Genomic DNA, 20,160 nt, shown 5'->3' with positions numbered 1-20,160 from the left:
ACCGATTATTTCCTTAAACAGCGTTAACCAGTTGATATTTGTAATGGTGAAGAGTTGTGTTTTCTTCGCGGTACGGACTGAATTCTTAAAATATTATTTAGACGAGCTTTGACTTCAGAGTGTCGGACCAAACTGAAGGCATATTTCAGCTAGTAGCTGGCGTGTTTAAGTCCGATAGATCAACCGCGTAGGATATGTCAACGTACGTTGATATATTTAGCGTGCAGTCTCGACCACTCCATTAGAATTACATGACTCCAGAGTTTAGTGTTATATACCCACTTCGCACGCTTGTAATCAGACACGTGATTAAGTTTCAAGTACAATCCTCTTTCTCGTGCGAACTTCCCTTATAATTAGGCCAAAGAGCTTTGTACCATCCTTAATTTAAAAAGTTTTCATTGTGTGTGTTGCCCGACATTTTTGCTTACAGCACCAGAAGTCTGATGAACTACCATTAAGACTGGGGGCATTTTTATGGTCCCTCACTCTAAACGAAGGATATATATTAAGGATGTTAGAGGACAGGATGCTGATAAGAATATTTGGACCTACGAGAGAAGACATTTCTGGGTGTAATGAGGTGTAAGATCTGAAGCTTTTACGGCGACTAAGTACAATTAATTCTTCTCGGGCTACCAACCGTGTCAGGTGGTTGAATGGAGAAAAACACTAACATTTCGAGAACCATCTTCGTCCTCGTCCTCAGAGTACTTCAGAAGATATTTGAGAACATGTTAACAGTTTTCTAAATATTGGTAGCTAAATTAATCTCAATTATTTAAGGAATAACGTCGCTGAATATTGCTTGTTAATGATTCAGACTTTTTCCTTTTTCAGAGCAAGGATTTGGTATAACATTCTATTCTGAGACTACTCGAATCGTTCTCTCCTTCTGTTTCTTGGTCGGCTCACGTCACTTCTTCTTCCCATTGGTACGTGAAATTTTTCCTGCCGCGGTAAGCGTTCATGTGGCATTGACCCTACATGATCTAAGACATTTTTGCTGGCATTTAATATGTCTCACCCTCTCTTTTTAATAATATTCGTTTTTGTTCGCTCGTATTTTGTTTCTCAGTTTCCTAACATTGATTTCAGGAACATCAAATGAAATGTTCTCATTACCTCATACAGATGTTTCCATTAATATCTTATCACGTTCATTATTATCATTATCCTCTCTTGTTTCCTGGTTGCGTGTAATACTGACCACGAATATCCAGCGCACGGGTTTCAGCTACTTAGGAAATTACATGAAGCATTTCAGTAAGACGGTACCAGGTCCGGATGTGTCTTGATAGGATTCGTGTGGCGAGTGTGTGATACGCAAGAGGTACCCACACAGAGCGTGTGCCTATAATCACATTCTGTTCTTTTAACTCTGGTAAATATATGTACCACCTGCTTTAACAATCGTTAACTCATCATTAAGCCCTGACATTATATTTATTTGTTCTGTATTTCCCACATTAAACAGTTATTTTCTTAAACAGCGTTAAACATTTTATATTTGTAACGGTGAAATGTTCTGTTTTCTTTGCGGTACGGACTGAATTATTAAATAGTATTCAGATGAACTTCGGGTTCAAAGAGTTATACAAAATTTTGTTCCTTTCCTATATTGTGGCTGACTTCTATTAATAGGGAAAGCAGAGGTTATGTATTCTCGAACCTAATGCAGAAAACAAGAAAATCCACACTTGATTGCCGATGATTCAGGGAGTTCTTGTGGCTACGTCTGTGACGTAGAAATACAAAGCATGTGGAAAATCACTTCGTTTCCTCCTCGTGATATTTGGTGGAAGCATTTGTGGTTTGATGTGATGTCTGCTCGAATATAGTGACGACCAATCCTACTAGTTTGTGCTGTGAAGTGAGGATCATTGACCTAGGTCAATGCCACCCCCAAAAAAAAACATTGGTGTACATCAGGAGCTGAGCCATTGTTAAATCAACTAATTAAACGACGTATTGTTAAAAACAAGGTTCTACGCATTGTTACCTAGGGCATTCCTCATTGTTTGAGGTATGTGGTTATTAAATCGTATGTGGTTGCCTCACCAAACAGGGGCAGCTATAAATCGATTTATGCATTGTACGGTGTTAGATATCCTACTTACCTTCAGACAGACCATGGAGTGGGCAGTATTTTACTTCAACTTGTCATTGTCAGATGAAGTTATATGAATTTGGATTCTTTGGTTGTCCTGGATACTCTGATCGATCTACACCTTAACCTCAAGTTATGTTAAAGTCGATGGCCGACCATTGTATTTTCCTCTTGAAAATGTACAAGCCCGTTTGGCTTATAAATTTATCGTCGCTGTTTGAATTGTCATCCGCAAATTCTTACACTTTCTGTTCATAGAAATCGGATCACAGATCATTGGTCATCTTGGATTTATTTTATAACTTGTACAGTCATGTTAAAAGTGATACAGTATAATTATCGCTCAAGAGACAATGAAAAGTGGGCGGAGTACAAATTGTTTTTATCCTCCTTTCTTACAGCTCTGCCTATATTACTTTAGGATAAAATTAAATATGCCTCAGTTTCTTTACTCGTAATTTCATTAGAAACCCTATCACATTTTTCGGTTCTTAAATAATCGCCAGCAGGTAAATGCGATTTTCCAGACATTTAATCCGTTTAATAATACATTATATGCTGCATGTTGAAACTTTTTATAATCGTCATTAAATCTGTTATTATAGTGACTGGTGACAGTGACTCGTGTTTCATTTTCAAAACTCTCTCTCTCTGTTATTCTGATCTCAGGAGAATAACAAGTAATATACGGTTGTGTCCACGTATATAAATCTAACTAGAGCATCCGCGTAAAGAACCTTGAACTTTTATGAAATAAGCAGTCATGCGAGTTGTGTATATCATGGAACAGTTGAGGTGGACATCTGTTCTATCTCCTAAATGTATGTTCTCGCTTCACTCTGATAGTTGTTATTCCTTTTATGACATTAGCGTGGGTGATGCACCCAGCACTCGGCTGTGAGTAATTTAAGTGTCCACTTACACAGAATAAAGATTAATTTTAGTGCAGGTAAACATTAATTTTAGAAGTAGAATGGTGCTCTTGAAACTGTGGGTTTCAAATTTGCGGTAAATGGAATATCGTGAAATTTTGTAAAGATTGTTTGTTCGAAAAATTATACTCAATGAAAATCAAACGAAACACATAAATACAATTGAATAAAAATTTACTTGGATATTATCCATCGTCTAGTAATGAAACGTAAAAAACGTAAAACGACGTTTCGGAGATAGGGATTAGCTCTATCTAGTGGGCCCAACTGAGTAGGAACCTGAAGACGGAGATAGAGCCTCATCTCCGAAACGTCGTTTTACGTTTTTTACGTTTCATTACTAGACGATGGATAATATCCAAGTAAATTTTTATTCAATTGACTCTTCACCATCGTCAAGAAGTTTTAGATTTGATATACATAAATACAAAGTGAAGAGATGCTGATTGATAGATGTACCACTAGGCTTTGAATGTTTAATTATATATTTGTATCCTTTTTATTAGTTGGTATAGTTGAGTCATATTGTGAAGAGATATATATTTAATTAATTATTCTTGTTCGTCTATTCACAATTTAAAATTTAAAATTAAGATAATTAAAATATCATGTGATGTTCCTTATCGATACATTCGAAAAAGATGTTCTAAATGTAAATCGAATGTATCGATAAGGAACATCACATGATATTTTAATTATCTTAATTTTAAATTTTAAATTGTGAGTAGACGGACAAGAATAATTAATTAAATATCCTTTTTATTCTTAATCAGTAAATTGTTTTTCAAGTAACCCACTTTGTTTCTATTTCATTTTTGATTCTATAAGTAAGGCCTTATACCACTTTAATTTCTGTATTAAATAAATTTGCAATGAGGAAAATGTTTCCAGGCCTTGTTCGGGGTTGGGTATTCGAATCTGACATGCACTTTGCCACTTTATTCACATTATAAATATTAATAATGCAGAAGCATTGGTTTGCATAGCAAGTCACACAGTAGAATCAAATTATTCGTTAAAGCATTAGTGTCTCCTCTTCGTATGAGGCGTGCATGTTAATAGTGTGTCTATATTTTATGCTAACTGAATACAAATGTAAGAACAATTTGTGTGTCCAGTGTAGTAAACGTTCTCGTATGGTGGTTACAGCGTCACATTTATATCGGGACGATGGTTTGGATATCGTTTCGTCTAGATTTCTCAGAATATTTATGTATATACGATAATTTAGTATAGTTGCGTCATATTGTGAATTAGGTTAATATTTTAATATTTTCCGTCAAATCACAATTTTAATAAGATAATAAAATATTTAAAATATCATATCATTCGATGCGGTACGTGAAATGATATTTTAAATATTTTATATTTTATTATCTTATTAAAATTGTGATTTGACGGAAAATATTAAAATATTAGTATATACGATGAATACTGAATTTTAAAGAAGGTGATGAATATAGGAAATTCTTTGTCTTAAAGGGTTTGAATGTGACGGTAAGGAGAATAAGAACAATTGAAAATAATACACATTCCAATTCACGTTCTTTACAGAATTATCAGCCATTTTCTTAAATTTAAAACTACATGTTTCGATCGCATGCAATAACGAGTAGGGTCTCGGACCGACCTAATTGTGGACTCTCGGGTTCTAATCCTGCCTGGAGCAAGGCCACACACGTGCTAGTTTTTAAGTGTTTTGTTTCACTGTATAGATACAGGAATTACATTGGTGTTCCGTTCTTTTAAGGAGTTGTACCAACTGTTAAAAGTTATTCATAATTTTAGAATTAGTCCTGAATTTGAACTGGTTATAGGGTCTTATGCGTGACAGTTGAAGACGTTGAATGCTAGTGAACGCAAAGCTTACTCCGTTATCATGCCACAATCATAATAAAGCAGGAAGTTTTGTTGCGGGGTGAAGAAGGGTGGTAGCTTCCCAACCACTCCCTCACCAACATATGAAAAGTTATTGCGTGCCGGATTTATCTTCTTCCCCTACAACATTCGAGAAGACTTAAATCACTTCCGGCGTCTCTGACATGAGGTTCATTCCGAGAAGCTCAGAAGTGAAAGGAATCTAAAACAAGTATAGTTTGAGAATAATTACTTTATTTCGGTACTGTTGTAGGGCCATGTTCATCATTGCCAACCTTGCAGTATCGAACGATTTGCCTCAGCGAACATCGAAAACAATTTGGCTTAGAAAGATCATTATTTATCGGTAAGGTTTTTATGCATTTCTCGCATAAAATGTTCGACGGAAACGTCTAATGAGAGCAATACGGCTCTACTTTGGCATGTTTGTAGACTTCTGTTTCCGAAACTGCAGAACAGTTTTCGATAAAACTTGGTATTGAGGCCTACATTAAATGTTATTGCCCTGATGATGGAGGCGTTAAGCTCAAACGAAACGAAGGCCAATTTCTAAAAGACTACAAGGCTCTATAATCTGGAAGACAGCCATATTTATACTCGCCGCCCTGAGATCTCACTTAAAGAGAAAACACATAAATTTTGTAGATTTGATTAATCTGACTCTGGATAAGGACATTTACCCGATTTTTGTTAATATGGCAATGAACACTGTAATTTCATAAAGAACGCGCAATTTACTGTTTACATGAGTGACTATCGATTTCTCGACAAGAGTTTTGTTCCTTGGAGTTCGTGACCTGCATGTCTTTATCTGGTGGAGTGAAACCAGATTTTGTGATGTGGATATTTGCGAATTATTTAAATATTTATAAATTATTCATAAGAGCTCAAAAGTGCGAAATCAGTCTTCGTATATCCGACGTTTAACACTCACCCATTTTAAATTATTTATTCACAATTTTAATCCTGACATTCTGGTGGAGAATATTTTATTACGAAATCAAATATAATTATAAACAAATTCAATACAGAAAGTAAGCTAATCGGAGCAGTGTTGCTTTGTGCTTATGGCTAGGGACTTTATTTGAAATTTATACAAAATTGTTAATAAATATTACTCGGAAATAGTTAGTTTTAGTACGGCTTCAATAATGAAGTATGTAGTTACCAATAAGGGGGCTACAAAAGTTAATATAGTACAGTTCAGTTGTGATAATTCTGATTACAGAATTCTAACTTTTCTGCCCCCATAATTTATTTTCGTTAAAGCATAGTGGTTTAGTTTCGAGCTCGTGATTTGTGGGTTCGAATTTTGCCACGGGTATTCGCCATTTTGTTTATTACTCTTTCAGCCATAATTTCATTAATTCTGGAGTTTTTCAATGTGTTGTTCATTTATTAAGATAGAAACACAGAAATAAAAATAAACACTACAAGTGAATTCTGGGTTAAAAGCAGTATTACTGTTGGACAAAACCCTTGAGGTAAATAAAACCTGTAAAATTTCCTGTTGTTTAAAAACATATTTTAACTTTTATTAAAATTCAAAACTCACAACTCAACTTAAGGCCATGTTATGCTTTATTCCTTAGAACCACTGGACACTCATGTTTTCGTACTTGTGAAGAGTTAGCAGCGATTAAAGAGTGGACAAACATGTGACCATAATTTTATCTTTTTTGTGCGTAAAGTTTAAATTATGGGTATGTATGCTCACTATTATTAATAAAACACATGTACCGAATAGAACCAAACTTTGCATGCTCATTCCGTGAGACCCGGAAGAGAATAAAGTAAGGTAAAACTCCGGAAAAGTGTCCTGAGTTCGAGGTTATGAAAAAGCTGTTTGTGTAGCTCTCAAATTAGGCAGGATACAAGAATATTGCGAAGAACAGTTTCTGTCACGAGAAACAGATGTTAGAAACAAATCTGGACACCGAAAGAACTGTCCTGGGGTTGAACGCCCGTGAAGGTCGCGTCTGTGCTTAAAAAAATAAGCACTGAAACAAAAGACTGTTGACCCTTCCATAGCCTATTGTGTAAATTTACTTCTACAAAACACCGCGAAACACATGTTTACGTGAGATGATAATGTTGCGTCATATTGTGATGATTATAATTGTTTAATTTTAACCGTCTAATCACAATAAAATATTTTATTAAATATTAAAATATTATTACTACAATTAACATTTAATATTTAAAATATTTAAAATATATTTAAATGATACTCTTTCTATCGAAATGTTCGATTTACAATTAGAGCATCAATTCAATTCAATTCAAATGAATTTATATCGATTATACACCTGAAGATGGTTCATTGAAAACCGAAACATGTCGTGAAAAAGATGATGCTCTAATTGTAAAATCGAACATTTCGATAGAAAGAGCATCATTTTAATATATTTTAAATATTTTAAATATTAAATGTTAATTGTAGTAATAATATTTTAATATTTTAATATTTAATAAAATATTTTATTGTGATTAGACGGTTAAAATTAAACAACATGTTTACGTGTTAACGCTTTGCGGCTTTCTTAATTAAGCAAAGATAAGCAGTGATGATAATCTGTGTACGCTACTTTGTTACACTTTAAAATAAAACGTGTTCTACAAACTGCTTCAGAGTATCTCGTCATTATTAACGGGCAGTTTTATAGTAAAAAGAAAAATTCTCTCTGAAGCAAAGTTTGTCATACTCTGTGAATAAACACGTATTATTATAAATTGATTAAAATAGTCAATCTAGTGCAGAGACGATGTAAAAGTTATTAGCAAGCTAAGTTACACCAGAAACTCAAGTTGACAATGGAGACCACCATGTTCCCTAAACTTTACAGTCAAATGTCCTATGTTTGTGGTTGAACACGGAGTAGATCTGTGTTGCATTCTTACGCTTGTAACAATAATCAGCGAAATGTCTGCTCCAGAGATAGAAACCACTTTTAACTCTTCACTAACTTATGGTCTGTGCCAATACGTATTTTCCGGTGTAATTAGCACACAGGAACGTGTTAGTGATAATAGTTAGAATTCGCGCGAATGAACGACGTAGTTTAAACCCTTTCCCCAACCCTGAGGCTCTCTGTCAAAGTGTGAGCTAGTTACGCGCTGTTCTGCCAGCGAACAGAAGCACATCGTTCTGGTATCGCCCGTCAGCCGCCTACCGGCAGATACTCGCATCAGACGCATTGGAGGCTAAAGCGATCTATGTACGGTAGCGGCCACGTTTGTAGAAGAATACAAATAATATAACAGAAAATTCCCAGCTGAGATGGTAAAGTTGCGTCATATTGTGATACAATAAATATATATTATTTAAATCTTGTCCGTCTAATCACAATGATGATGATGATGGTGGTCTAATGTAAATCGAATATTTCGATAAAGAACATCATTTAATATTTTAAATATTTTAAATGTTAATTATTGTAATATTTTAATATTTAATAAGAATTTATTGTGATTAGACGGACAAGATTTAAATAATATATAATAATAATTTTGTTTTAATTGATTTGTTCATCCATTCGATGACTGTATCGATTCTTTTGGGTGCTATTGAAATAGTGGTAATAACAGGGGAGAGAATTAATACGAAACTATAATAGTTTTATTAGTTGTTTGGTTGTTTGATGGTTTGCTTGTGACCACACAAGAGATATGTATATGGAAGAGTATCTTAGATAAAATATTTAAATAACGTAACTCGTAGCAAAAGCAATTTTGATATTTTTTTGTATTGGATTGAACTGGCTCAAAATATAGTGAAATAGTGGGCTTCTGTGATGACTATTTGCATCCAGGTTTATTAAAACCTGGGAGAAACGTTTAGCTGTATTATTTTCAAGAAGGGTTCTACAACATAATTTTTTTAAAATGATTACTTAGTTCTTTACAAAAGATTCCGAAATGTTATTCATAGAAATTTACCATAGAGAATTTTGTTTAACGTGAAAATCATATTTCTGCATCCACACAAAACAACTGATAAGATCATAATTTTACATAAACTTAATATCGTTAATTTCTAAAAGAAATGCACTGAACTGCCTTAACATATCCTCTGTTGGTTCAATAATTCCAAAAGTAATTGATTTAATATTTCTAAATATAAAAGTCTTGCCGTTTCTGTAGCTGTGTAGTTAAATTAGCATTAGACAAGGAGAATATCTGGTTATCTTGTTTTGCTGGTTTAGTATAAACGATACAATGCAGTAATACGGACAACATAAGTTGTCATCAATTTGAATCTGCTTTCGCTTAACAATACGTGCCTCAAACGTGCTGAATGTGCAATTATTGCACAATGCTCTGACTGCTACTGCATTTACACACTCAAGCGGTTGAATCCCTTCTCCTGTCCTCCTCCCCCTACCCTCTCGAAACCAAACCTCTTCCTCTTCAATAGTCCGTTTTGCATAGAATTTCCAATTAGCAACGTTTGGACGAGTAATGTTGTTCATAAGTCAGTGACTTTGGAGTCGAATCATCGAAGCCACTGGGCCCTTCTTTGTGCCCTGAGATACAAAATGTGATCGATAGATGATTATTGTAGATCTCAGTTATAAAACGTACCCCTTTACCTACTGATCATAACGAACAAATCATTATTGTAGGCTTCAAAAAACTTAGTGTATCCCTCATATCTGTAAATACTGTGCTACAGTTGATTGTACAAAATTTAATACAAATATTTCGATTATTGTACAGTGTATTGCATATATTTATAAGATTTTAATATAACAAGCTTATATGCTTCTCCGCTTGTATTTAAACTTAGATGTTTATTACGCTTATTAGTGACATGTCCCTCTATATTCTAGACTCATAACCAGTTATAAATTCGGTGCCCGAATTTATAACTTGTGTTGGGCAAGGCCGTGGTCTAGGCAACACGGAGTTTTCCTCCGTGGCATCCCAACAATTACTCCATTCACACACAGAAGAAGGCAATGGCAAACCACTTCTGGATCATCTGCCAAGAACGTATATGAACAGGTCCCAGTCCGAGAAAAGGATGGAAGGATCCTGTTCATATGGACCTGTCGTCACACAGAACACTAAATAAATAAAAAAATAACCAGTATTATATTTTTCTACACCATAGTTTTGTTTCAAAGGGCGTTTTTCTTTTTTAACGTCAACAAACACATCCTAATGATTACGAAGCCTTTTAGTCTTACAGATGTTATTAGATATCGGAGGCACATGTCGCCTCCATATACCCTGAAGATGAAGGTGGTATTTTTCTTGGAATCGTTGGTATCCACCCGCAAAGATCACGGTGTTATGACCCAGAAGATCATATAACTCATGTTTTATTTGAATGAAAACTTCAAAACTTCTATGGTTTTATTTCTTTCAGAAGATTTTGAAGCACCAACTTGTTACAAATTCAACGAGGTGCCTGGTGTCTTATTTTCGACTTAAATTTTGTATAACACTATTTAAGGAAAATAATAATTTTATCTTTATAAAATACTTTTAGAGTCAAGATGACTATTGTCAGGTCTTTAACGATTATTTTAAAATTTAAGTTAAAAGTAATAATACATATATTAAAAGTGATTTCTACACTTCCTATTTTACTTGTGATTAGAAAATAAAATTATGTCACAATATATTTTTGAGAACTGTGTCCAGTGGTGGATAATTTAACTGTTTATTCCGATTTTCTGAACGATGTCTAAATAATATTAGACATTCTCAGTTTTCACGACGTGCAGATGAGAAATGTAAAACGGTATTCAAAATACTGCCCCATAATTTGAGCCCTTGTAACTTTTCTGTACAATAACATTTTATGAATTTCATAAAAAAAATTGTATTATTTAAGTTAGTTATTCAGTGACAATTTTATTACGTAATTCTTTACAGCGGAAACTTTCCTGATGCGTTATTTAGTGGATTTAATGGTAATTTAAATTTATTTTAAAGAATTGAAAACATTCCAAATTACTCACACAGTTCATGTCCTCGCTTTCATTGCCTGCTCAATATTGAACTGCATGCTGACTGTGCCTCAGACTGTTGAATTTGCATTGCATTGTGATGCAGTTTTTTGTTTTCTTTTGCGTTCCATCCTCGTTTCACGTCCCCTCTCTCATATCCTCTTTGGAGCAATTGGTAACAATTTCATGTTTGTAATTCGACCAATTAGAGGTACCACATATGTGTACATACAAAGTTGAAACAATCAAAATGTTACTCGTGTCCATGCTGAAAGAGTTCGCTGGTAAACACTGACGTCGACTTTATAGAATGTAATGTCATGATTATTCGTTAATTTCTATTGGTTGTTCATCAGCGGGACGTAACATCGGGAAATACAGGGGTTAAGTGAATTATTACGCAGCAAATAGAGAATTGTGTAGTATAGTTGGGACTGCTTTCAATTAATTAACCATTAAACTGGCGATATTATGATGCAACTTTTATTAACTTGATTACTTTAAGTGTGAACCTGTTGAGATTAAAATTCGAACAATCTTGATTATTTCAATAATACTCTTAAAAATAATATTTATTGGATGAAAATAATTTAAGTTAGAACATTGATAAAGGAAGCTCTAAAATATCAAGGAAAAGGAAAGAGAGCAACGTTAGGACCAAGAAAGATATGGATAAACCGGAACAGGCGACTATCTGAACATTGTTATAAGAATATAATTATAAATTAAATAAAAGCACGTAGTATAATTAGGAGACCTAAGAGTTTTACATAAAAATATATATATATATGTGTGTGTGTTCTTATATAAAAATATTCTATTTCACAACAGATTTAAATTTTATTCGAAAGAGAATCGATAATTCTTGAGTATACCACGAGATACGCGATAGTCCTGACCAACAGAACATTTTCATACCCTCGATTCTAAGTCAGGGCTTCATAGCTGATCCAGCCGTTGGCTGGTATCGGAGCAAAGATATTATATCAAGATATTTCTATAGTAAACCAAAAAATATGTAGATATTGCGATAGTGAATTAAAGATTTATGTGTTTCGGTAACTCTTTTTTTGGAAATTGAGTTAAAAATAAATAATAAATATGATTCCGCAGTTTTTAAATGAAAACTTACCGTAAATCATTTCCGTTGTATTTAGAACCCTTTCGAAAATAACCCTAAATGTATTATGATAACTGATTACGAACCAAACATTGCCAGGAATGTATTAAAGACTTAATTTTGGTGTTGATATTTGTAAAGTGTAACCTACATAAAAATTACTATCAACCTCTAAATACAGCTTGTTAAAGGCACTTAATGTCAGTCACAAATTATTTTGTTTTCCTTTTTTATACAGGTAATTGGAGAGAGATGAACTATGGTAAGAGAAATTGCTAAGTAAATGGAGCAGAATCTTTCTAGAGGAGATAATAGTCACTCAGCTAGTTAAGGCGTTTATGTATGTTTTGTGGTCTCAATGTTCGGTTGTGTTTTGAACAGGACTATCCACTGTGAGGTTCGCAATTTAAAACAAATTTACGAACCACAATTCCTGTATAAGATGAATAATCCATCAGCATTCTACGCATTAGAAATTGATCTCTACTTCAATTTACTAATGGAATTGCCGAAAATGTAGCTATTGTCCATTTATATGCAAAATACGCCTATTTTTAAAATTCTGTAACGTTTGATTTTTTGAAGATACGTAATAAAATTCAGAAACCAATATGGCGTCCCTTGTTGAATGTATGTCTGCAATATGGTTCAGTATAAGAATATACCGTTTTACCAATCCTTCGGTTGTTGACAAATAAGGCCGACGTTGTTTCAAAGCTTGTGTATGGAATGTTGTAATGGTACATCACATCATTGTCTGTTTTGGCTATCCCTAGTCATCAATTTATTTATAATTCCACTGCTGCTGCCAATATTACTCGTAAACCGGGCTGTTTGAGGTTGACAAACTGTCGAGATTCCCATACAAATTGATTAGCATCAGGAATCAATGCACTGCATTATTTTACTTACTTGTTTATCACATTAGTAAAACGGCATGATACTAATGTTAATGTAGCAGAACGTTGAAGCTTTATTTGTCTAGGCATATAAAGCTGGTGGCGTTTTGTTTTATGCTTTATGTTTGAGTAACCTTTTCCATGCTATGCACGAGATATGTAACTTATGTCTAGGCAACACGGAGTTTTCCTCCGTGGCATCCCAACAATTACTCCATTCACACACAGAAGAAGGCAATGGCAAACCACTTCTGGATCATCTGCCAAGAACGTATATGAACAGGTCCCAGTCCGAGAAAAGGATGGAAGGATCCTGTTCATATGGACCTGTCGTCAGACAGAACAGTAAATAATAATAAGATGAGGTGGTCTAGCGGTTAGAACGCTGGCCTTGTAATCCTGGGGTCTCGGGTTCGATTCCCAGCGGTGCCCGAATTTATAACTTGTGTTGGGCAAGGCCGTGGTCTAGGCAACACGGAGTTTTCCTCCGGGGGCTTCCCCGGTTTCTCCGTGGCATCCCAACAATTACTTCATTCACACACAGAAGAAGGCAATGGCAAACCACTTCTGGATCATCTGCCAAGAACGTATATGAACAGGTCCCAGTCCGAGAAAAGGATGGAAGGATCCTGTTCATATGGACCTGTCGTCAGACAGAACACTAAATAAAAAATAATAATATGCTTTGAATCGTTTAGTGTTTAATTGTCAGTAATGTTATTTTTCAGTTATTTCAATATTTTGAATATTTTCTAAGTTACCATTGATACATTCGGACTGGTGGAAAGGATGCTGTGTGGAGCTGAGTGAACTCAGAGTGACAAGGTACAATATGCACTGCAGTAGATTTTCTACAAGTGTCCAGTTGTGGAAAGAGTCGAAATAAACGGAGTTCTGAAGGAACTTTCTTTCTTGGAGTATTCATGAACACATTTCCCTTTCGACGATATTGGAGTTCATGATTGATTAGATTAGATTAAGTCAAAGTGCTGAATTTTATTTTAGCGATCTTAAGATAATATTCTAGTTAAACATTCAACAAGAAATGTAAACTTCAGTGTACATACTAATAAAGAACTATCGAAGTGTGCTGAACAAACTGTAGAATGGGGGGCGAGAGAGTGAGGGGGGAGAATAAGGAAACAAAATATTATTGTTCCATATTTGAGTTCTAAGAGAAACGCATTTAATAATTGTTTACACAAGTTTTAAGGCTTGCCGATGTAATATCTTCAACGTGACTTGACAATTAAATCATTTTCACAAAATTTGGATGATAGCAGAATAGGGATAAGTGTGTGGGAAGATAAAAAGCCGGAGAATAGAGAAACTAGTGACATTGAGGAAATGTAAGACGATGTCTACAACTGGGAGGAACGAGGCGAAAAGGATAGAAAAATAAAGTTTCTGTTTGCAGAAATGCCTCTGCAGCCTCTGTCTTCAAGAACCCATCTTCACTCCATGCCCCCCCCCTCTTTGTACCATCTCTCCCCACTTCTTCCTTCTTGCTTCAAAGTAATTCCGCGCTTTCTTCCGGTTTTCCTGTGACTCTCACAGGCAGCCTCTGTGTTCTGTCGGTGGCCGAATCGCCGTCACTCTGGAACCATACTGCTCTCCTACCACACAAAGACTTCTGTTTTCCTCGATTTTCGACTGACTTACTCAGGCAGTTTAATTTTGAAACTTGTTATCGAAATCCATCTATTTTTCATTCGTACATTATCTTTTTAATCAGTTTCGGAGGTGAAAATTCCAAATCTCAGTTTCTAGAATTAGGATTGGAGGTTTTCACTGCCGTAATTCCGAAGATGGCTGTGTTCTGTCATAGAGGAATCAAGATCCTCTGAAACGTTGGTAAACTTCTGTCAGACTATACGACGTTGCAACTCAGAAGACAGCCATCTTCAGAACAGCGCCCTGAGAACATGAATCCTACTTCTGGTTTCAGTTTCCTTGGTCTGTACCATGTCCTTTCTGATCTATCCCCTAAAGTCAGTAGCCTATTACGATATGTTACACAGACGCATGGCACAGGCTTGTACACTTTCTTCAGAACAGCAGTGAAAAGTTTGATGGAACATTTTTTGTTTTGAGAGCAAGGGTCATTAGTTGGCATTGCCCAATGTTAGCTGAAAATCTTTCGTGTCATAGAAATTGTCATTAACTGACTTTTTTTTATTATAAAATTATGCACAAGAACCACGTCAAACCGATCTCGTTCATAAGCTTGTGTAGAATAAGCCATTAACTGGTGCCTTAGTCGCTTTGTCATGGAAAGAGCTTTTGATAACTTTATCAACCGTTATTCAGACCCAACAGCAATAAGAAACTCATTTTCATCGACACGTTCAAAAATTCAGTCAGTGGCTTCTTACGTCACACCGACGAAAGAGAATGAGATAATTCGAAATACAGGAACATTAAAAGACGTCGTATGAAGTCGACGCCATTATGATTCATTTCGGACCAACCACTGAGAGGAGAGCAGTAGAGAGTTGCAGGAATTTGGTTTGGTTTGTCTTCTCAGCGTGTGTTCGTTCTTACTGCCTCCATCTTGGACAAGATAGTTTGTTGTTACTATTAAAATGAGGCCGGCGCAAATTACTGAACAAATAACAGGGAAGAATAAAAGACAAGGAAGATAAAGGAGAAAAGTGGGAGAGGGTGAGTGAAGGCGAAGGGAGGGATTCGTTATGGCGTCTCTTGGAAATCGAATTTCCTGATGGAAGGAAAAACAATGGCGGTAGGTGGAGACATAAACTAAGCGTTTTATGGGGGTAGGGGTGGGGAAGGAACCGAGAAAATGGGAGAGACTGAAATATGGAGTTGTTGAAACAACCGAAGCCTTCATATGTCCGGGAGGACGTGCGGTGTGGCGTGACACATCCCCCAGTGTCAGGGGAAATATCAGCTGCATCAGTTTTAAGCACACAAATTACACAGGTGAAGTATTAATTTGAAGCAAAATTTTCGTCCTGGAATATGAATTTAGTTCAATTACTTTTTGTGTTGCCCTATGGTGATACCAACCCTTCACATTATATTTTATACTGCATTAAAGTAAAATTAGTTTATCTCCGTACCTAACCACAAAGTCATACGACGTATGGGAATGGAGTTTCCATTGCAAGGAGGTGATGGTGATATTTAAAGGTCTTCTTGGTAGTTGTGCCGTGTAGTCTGGTAGAAATTTATCGACGTTTCAGAGGTCCTTGCAGCCTCCATCATCATCAAACGGCGGTTGATGAATAATTAATTGGAAAAACTGTGGAATTAATTGGTCATAAGACTTGAGGTTCTCACAGCGGTGAGTATGAAGATTTCCGTCCTCAGGGCGATGATGACGGAGGCAGTATGACCTCTGAAACGTTGGTAAACATCGACCAGACTACACAGCGCAACAACCCAGAAGACGGAAATCTTAATTGGTCGTAGTTTAATGTAAGGTACTCCTTCTATCCATGCATTTTATTGGAGAGACTGAGGTAAACCACAAAAATTTTGAGTCAAGATAGGCGGTCTTCGAGATTTTAAAGTGGAACCTCTGTGGTACCAACCGTGATTACTTAACACTCAGACACATTAAGTTGTATGATTATTTTTAACTTTAAGTTCCGTATATAATTTTAACTTTTGGAAACAGGCAGCGGTAAGACTTTTGAATTTTTTATGTAGGAATTTTCGAATGCCCATTTTTTTAGTATGTCACGTCACTGTTGCTAAAAAATATAGTCCACACAAACAAGAAACTGCATGAAACCACGAAAAAAAAAAGATTGACTTAGAACGTTTTGATGTTAATGTGCCACTGGTTGCCATGGTGATGGGACCCAATCATTACATAGCCCTAATGTGATCACGACGGACAAATTGGGAGGGCGCTGCTGGTTAGGGGTGGGGGAGGGGGGTTACAGCAGCGGCAGAAGCCAAACTAGAGATACATCAACCATCAAGAGTGGAGAAGCAGTGCGTTGCTGTAACAGTGCACTGGATTGTTCAGACCAGATCATAGAGAAAATGTCCACCAATCAATCAGTCATTCGTGGGTCACTATTCCAGTTTTGCTTTAAAATACTGAGATCAAAAGAGAAAAGACCACCATGAAGACGCAGACATAGATGGGAGAATGATATTAAAATGGCTCTTACCGTAATAATACGGGAGGATATGAGTGGGATTTATCGGTCTCAAGATAGGGATCGTTTACGGGCTTTTGTGAAGAAGGAGATGAACTTTATTGTTCCATAAAAGACGAGGAATTGCTATCTAAGTGACTGTAAGCATCTCAAGTGGGGATGTGTTTTTCGGGATTAGTTAACAATATTATTGACTTTACAGGAAGCCTATAATCTTCGTAGTAAGATGCTTTTATATCTTTGCTTTGTCGTGCAGGAAAGCATTTAACCCAGGGACTTGTCCTTAATTTCTTAAGAATTAATTTTAATCTAGGGATTCTCAACCCTGTCCCACTGATGTATTTTGCAGGCTGAATTCGTGAAATCAGATCGTAGATAAACTTAAGTATTTGAATGAATTGTGGATGTAGATATTGGCTAAATATATAGTTGCAGAATTATATATTACATTAAATTATGTTGTTTTTTTCAGGCCGAGACTTAAACGAGAGGATGAATTGGACGCGAAGCAGAGGGAAAGAAGAACATGGGATGAAACTGATAAATAGGGGTGTGGAAAGACAGATGAGTGGAGAGGTGTGGTTACCAGATGACCGGTTTTATGTGTAGGTACCTTAAGATTAAGAAAAGAAAATGCCTATGTAATTTTTATACTAGTATATTTTAATGTAAAATATTTTAAAATGCTGTGAATCAATAATCGATATCTGTAATGAATACTTTGTGTATTTTAATAAGACGAAATAGGATAGTATCCTTAAGCAGAGCAGAAAGTTTGGAAACAAAATTTTTACCTCTGAAACGTTAAAGGTAATTCGAGGCACCCGGTCCGTCAGGGGTTTCAATAGATGTCAAATGTCATATCGATTTTTTTTATCGGTTTGGAACACTTTTATTTGCTCCAACACCTAATTACATGTAGTTTTATAAATATTATTTTGCCATTGTTTGTATTACAAATTGCCGTACATGAATTACCGTAATTAGAAGGTCCTGCTTTGATATCAGTGGTGAAATCTTGTGATGTCCATGGTCGCCTGTCTGCTTTTTACGAAGCGAATGCCATTTGCAAATTTTCCTAAAATATCCCGCAGAGTATGGGTTACAGATTTTAATATTTGGCATAGAATTCTTTCATATATAAATGATAACATATCTAAGGATGGGCTAAATTTACATTGATATTGAATATTTTTACGATATCTTGTAGATTTATCGATATCAGGTGACATCCATAGTATATATATTTCATTATATTATATGTATATAATAATTGCGTCAGGACAATTATTAAAAAGAGATGTGCACTATTCAACAGCTTTCATGTTACATTACATAGCAATAACGTCGATTACTGCTTATTGTTGCAATACTCTTAGTACGTATTGTACACGTAGGTTCGCTGATCGTTGGTCAGGAAAGTAGAGATGCACTAACTAGGTTTTATTCAGTGCTGCATCAGGTAGGGGAAATACAGCAAAAGAGTGCCCACAGACGTGGCAAAGGGTAGCAGATGATTCTCCAGTGAATTCTCTCTGAATTATTGCCAGGCTGCATGAGAAACTGAGAAAAGTAACGTTTGTGTAAAATTCTCGTGTCGTAAATGAATGTTTCTCGTTCGTTAGACTTTGGTACAGGTCAGTGAGTACGCGACGTGTCGACGTTTCAATATTTCTGACGATGTTGAGTTAATCTGTGTAAGTAAAAGTGCCATCTTGTACTTTGTCAATCGTCTGAATTATGAATTACAACTTTTCTAAAGCTCGATTCTACGAGGTGCGATCGGAAAATTTCAAGACTGCGCGTATAAAAACCCGTACACTTATCTCAGGTATTAAATTCATCCATCACCCTCGAAGTAGTTCCCCTGGGAGTGAACACAACGATCCCAGCGCCGCTGCCAAGCCTGGAAGCATCCCTGGAAATCTTTCTTTGTCAGCCTGTCAAGCACCATCTGCGATTCTGCCTGAATCTCTTCTATCGTCTCAAATCTCCTTCCCTTTAGCTGAATTTTCATCTTTGGGAAGAGGAAGAAGTCAAACGGAGCTTAGAAAGGAAGTTGGGGTCGGCTCTTGCAAGATCTTTGAGCTCCTGACAAACGAGAAGTCGATTCTGCTTCTGGTCCTCAGACAGGATGCGTCGCATGTGGAGTTATTCCTTTAGAATCAGCTGACAGGTCCCATAGCCTATCCCAACAATGTCGCACAAGCATTTCATAGGTTTCCGTAGCCGTTTTGGCGAGTCTTTGGCAAAATTTGATGCACACGCCATTCCGAAATCGCAGGAGGGTCGGTGTAATGCACTACCAAAACGCCCGTAACTAAGAAACAAATGCTAATTCGATGATGCCGGCTGGCACACTGATTCACTATGAATGTAGGCCGCACCCCCTAGCGGCAGAAGCTCGTACTACATCCGGTTCGCCCTCTATTGACACAGTCTGGAAACTTTCCGATCGCACCTCGTACTTTCAACTCTTGAAAAGGTTGATTACACACAAGAAACGTATATCTCTGGTCCACCTATAGAATTCGTCATCCAGTTGCACTCTCCAAGGCCACGGAAGGACTTCAGTCCTGTCCCCGTTTGCGCGGTTCTAATTCAACCTGTTCTAGCTTCGCTACGCTGCGAATTCTAAGCTGTCTTCACTCTTCTCGTCCCCGATTATCGTATAGCAGCGTACAATTTTCATGCGACATTGAAGCATGCAATTTGGTGACTATTACTATAGTCGCTTAAAACTGCTTTGCATAGGAAGGGTGTACTGCGTGTAACAGAATGGGCCCCTTCCGTCTACACATTGCAATTTGCTTTGGGTCTGTTTATACGCGTACACGGTTATATAAACATGAGCGTCTGGAAAGGGGGGGGGGGGGGTATGTCGATGAGGAGGTGGGAGAGGTTGCGAGTAAGGGCCAGAAATTCTGCAAGCGTGTTGTATGAATAATGGCACTGATGCCTTCAATGGGTCTATTCTTCCAGCTCATCACCCCCAGTAGTGTAATTATGAATGTAGATGACAACAATAAGAAAGACTAAGACATGGGAGAGGAAAGTTTTGAAGGGCTGAGCTCATCTGCCCCCCTTCCTTCATGGATCATTTCTTACGGTATGGGAAAGTCATT

General features: G+C 36.3%; 1 long non-coding RNA gene across 6 annotated transcripts in view; it reads left to right on the top strand.

Annotated features, from left to right (window-relative positions):
* Nucleotides 1–17,752, top strand: part of LOC110837718 (uncharacterized) — a 325,396-nt gene extending 307,644 nt beyond the window's left edge. For all 6 annotated transcript variants that reach the window (XR_015534311.1, XR_015534315.1, XR_015534312.1 and 3 more), the window contains one exon: nucleotides 17,508–17,752. This is a non-coding gene — a long non-coding RNA (uncharacterized LOC110837718). The remainder of the gene's footprint in view (nucleotides 1–17,507) is intronic.
* Nucleotides 17,753–20,160: the final 2,408 nt, after the last annotated feature.

The sequence above is a fragment of the Zootermopsis nevadensis genome, unplaced genomic scaffold, assembly GCF_977971745.1.
Source record: "Zootermopsis nevadensis isolate Lab colony 2312 unplaced genomic scaffold, Znev_1.0 Znev_ptg000001l, whole genome shotgun sequence".
Lineage (NCBI taxonomy): Eukaryota > Metazoa > Arthropoda > Insecta > Blattodea > Termopsidae > Zootermopsis > Zootermopsis nevadensis.
This window is presented reverse-complemented; position numbering and strand designations above follow the sequence as displayed.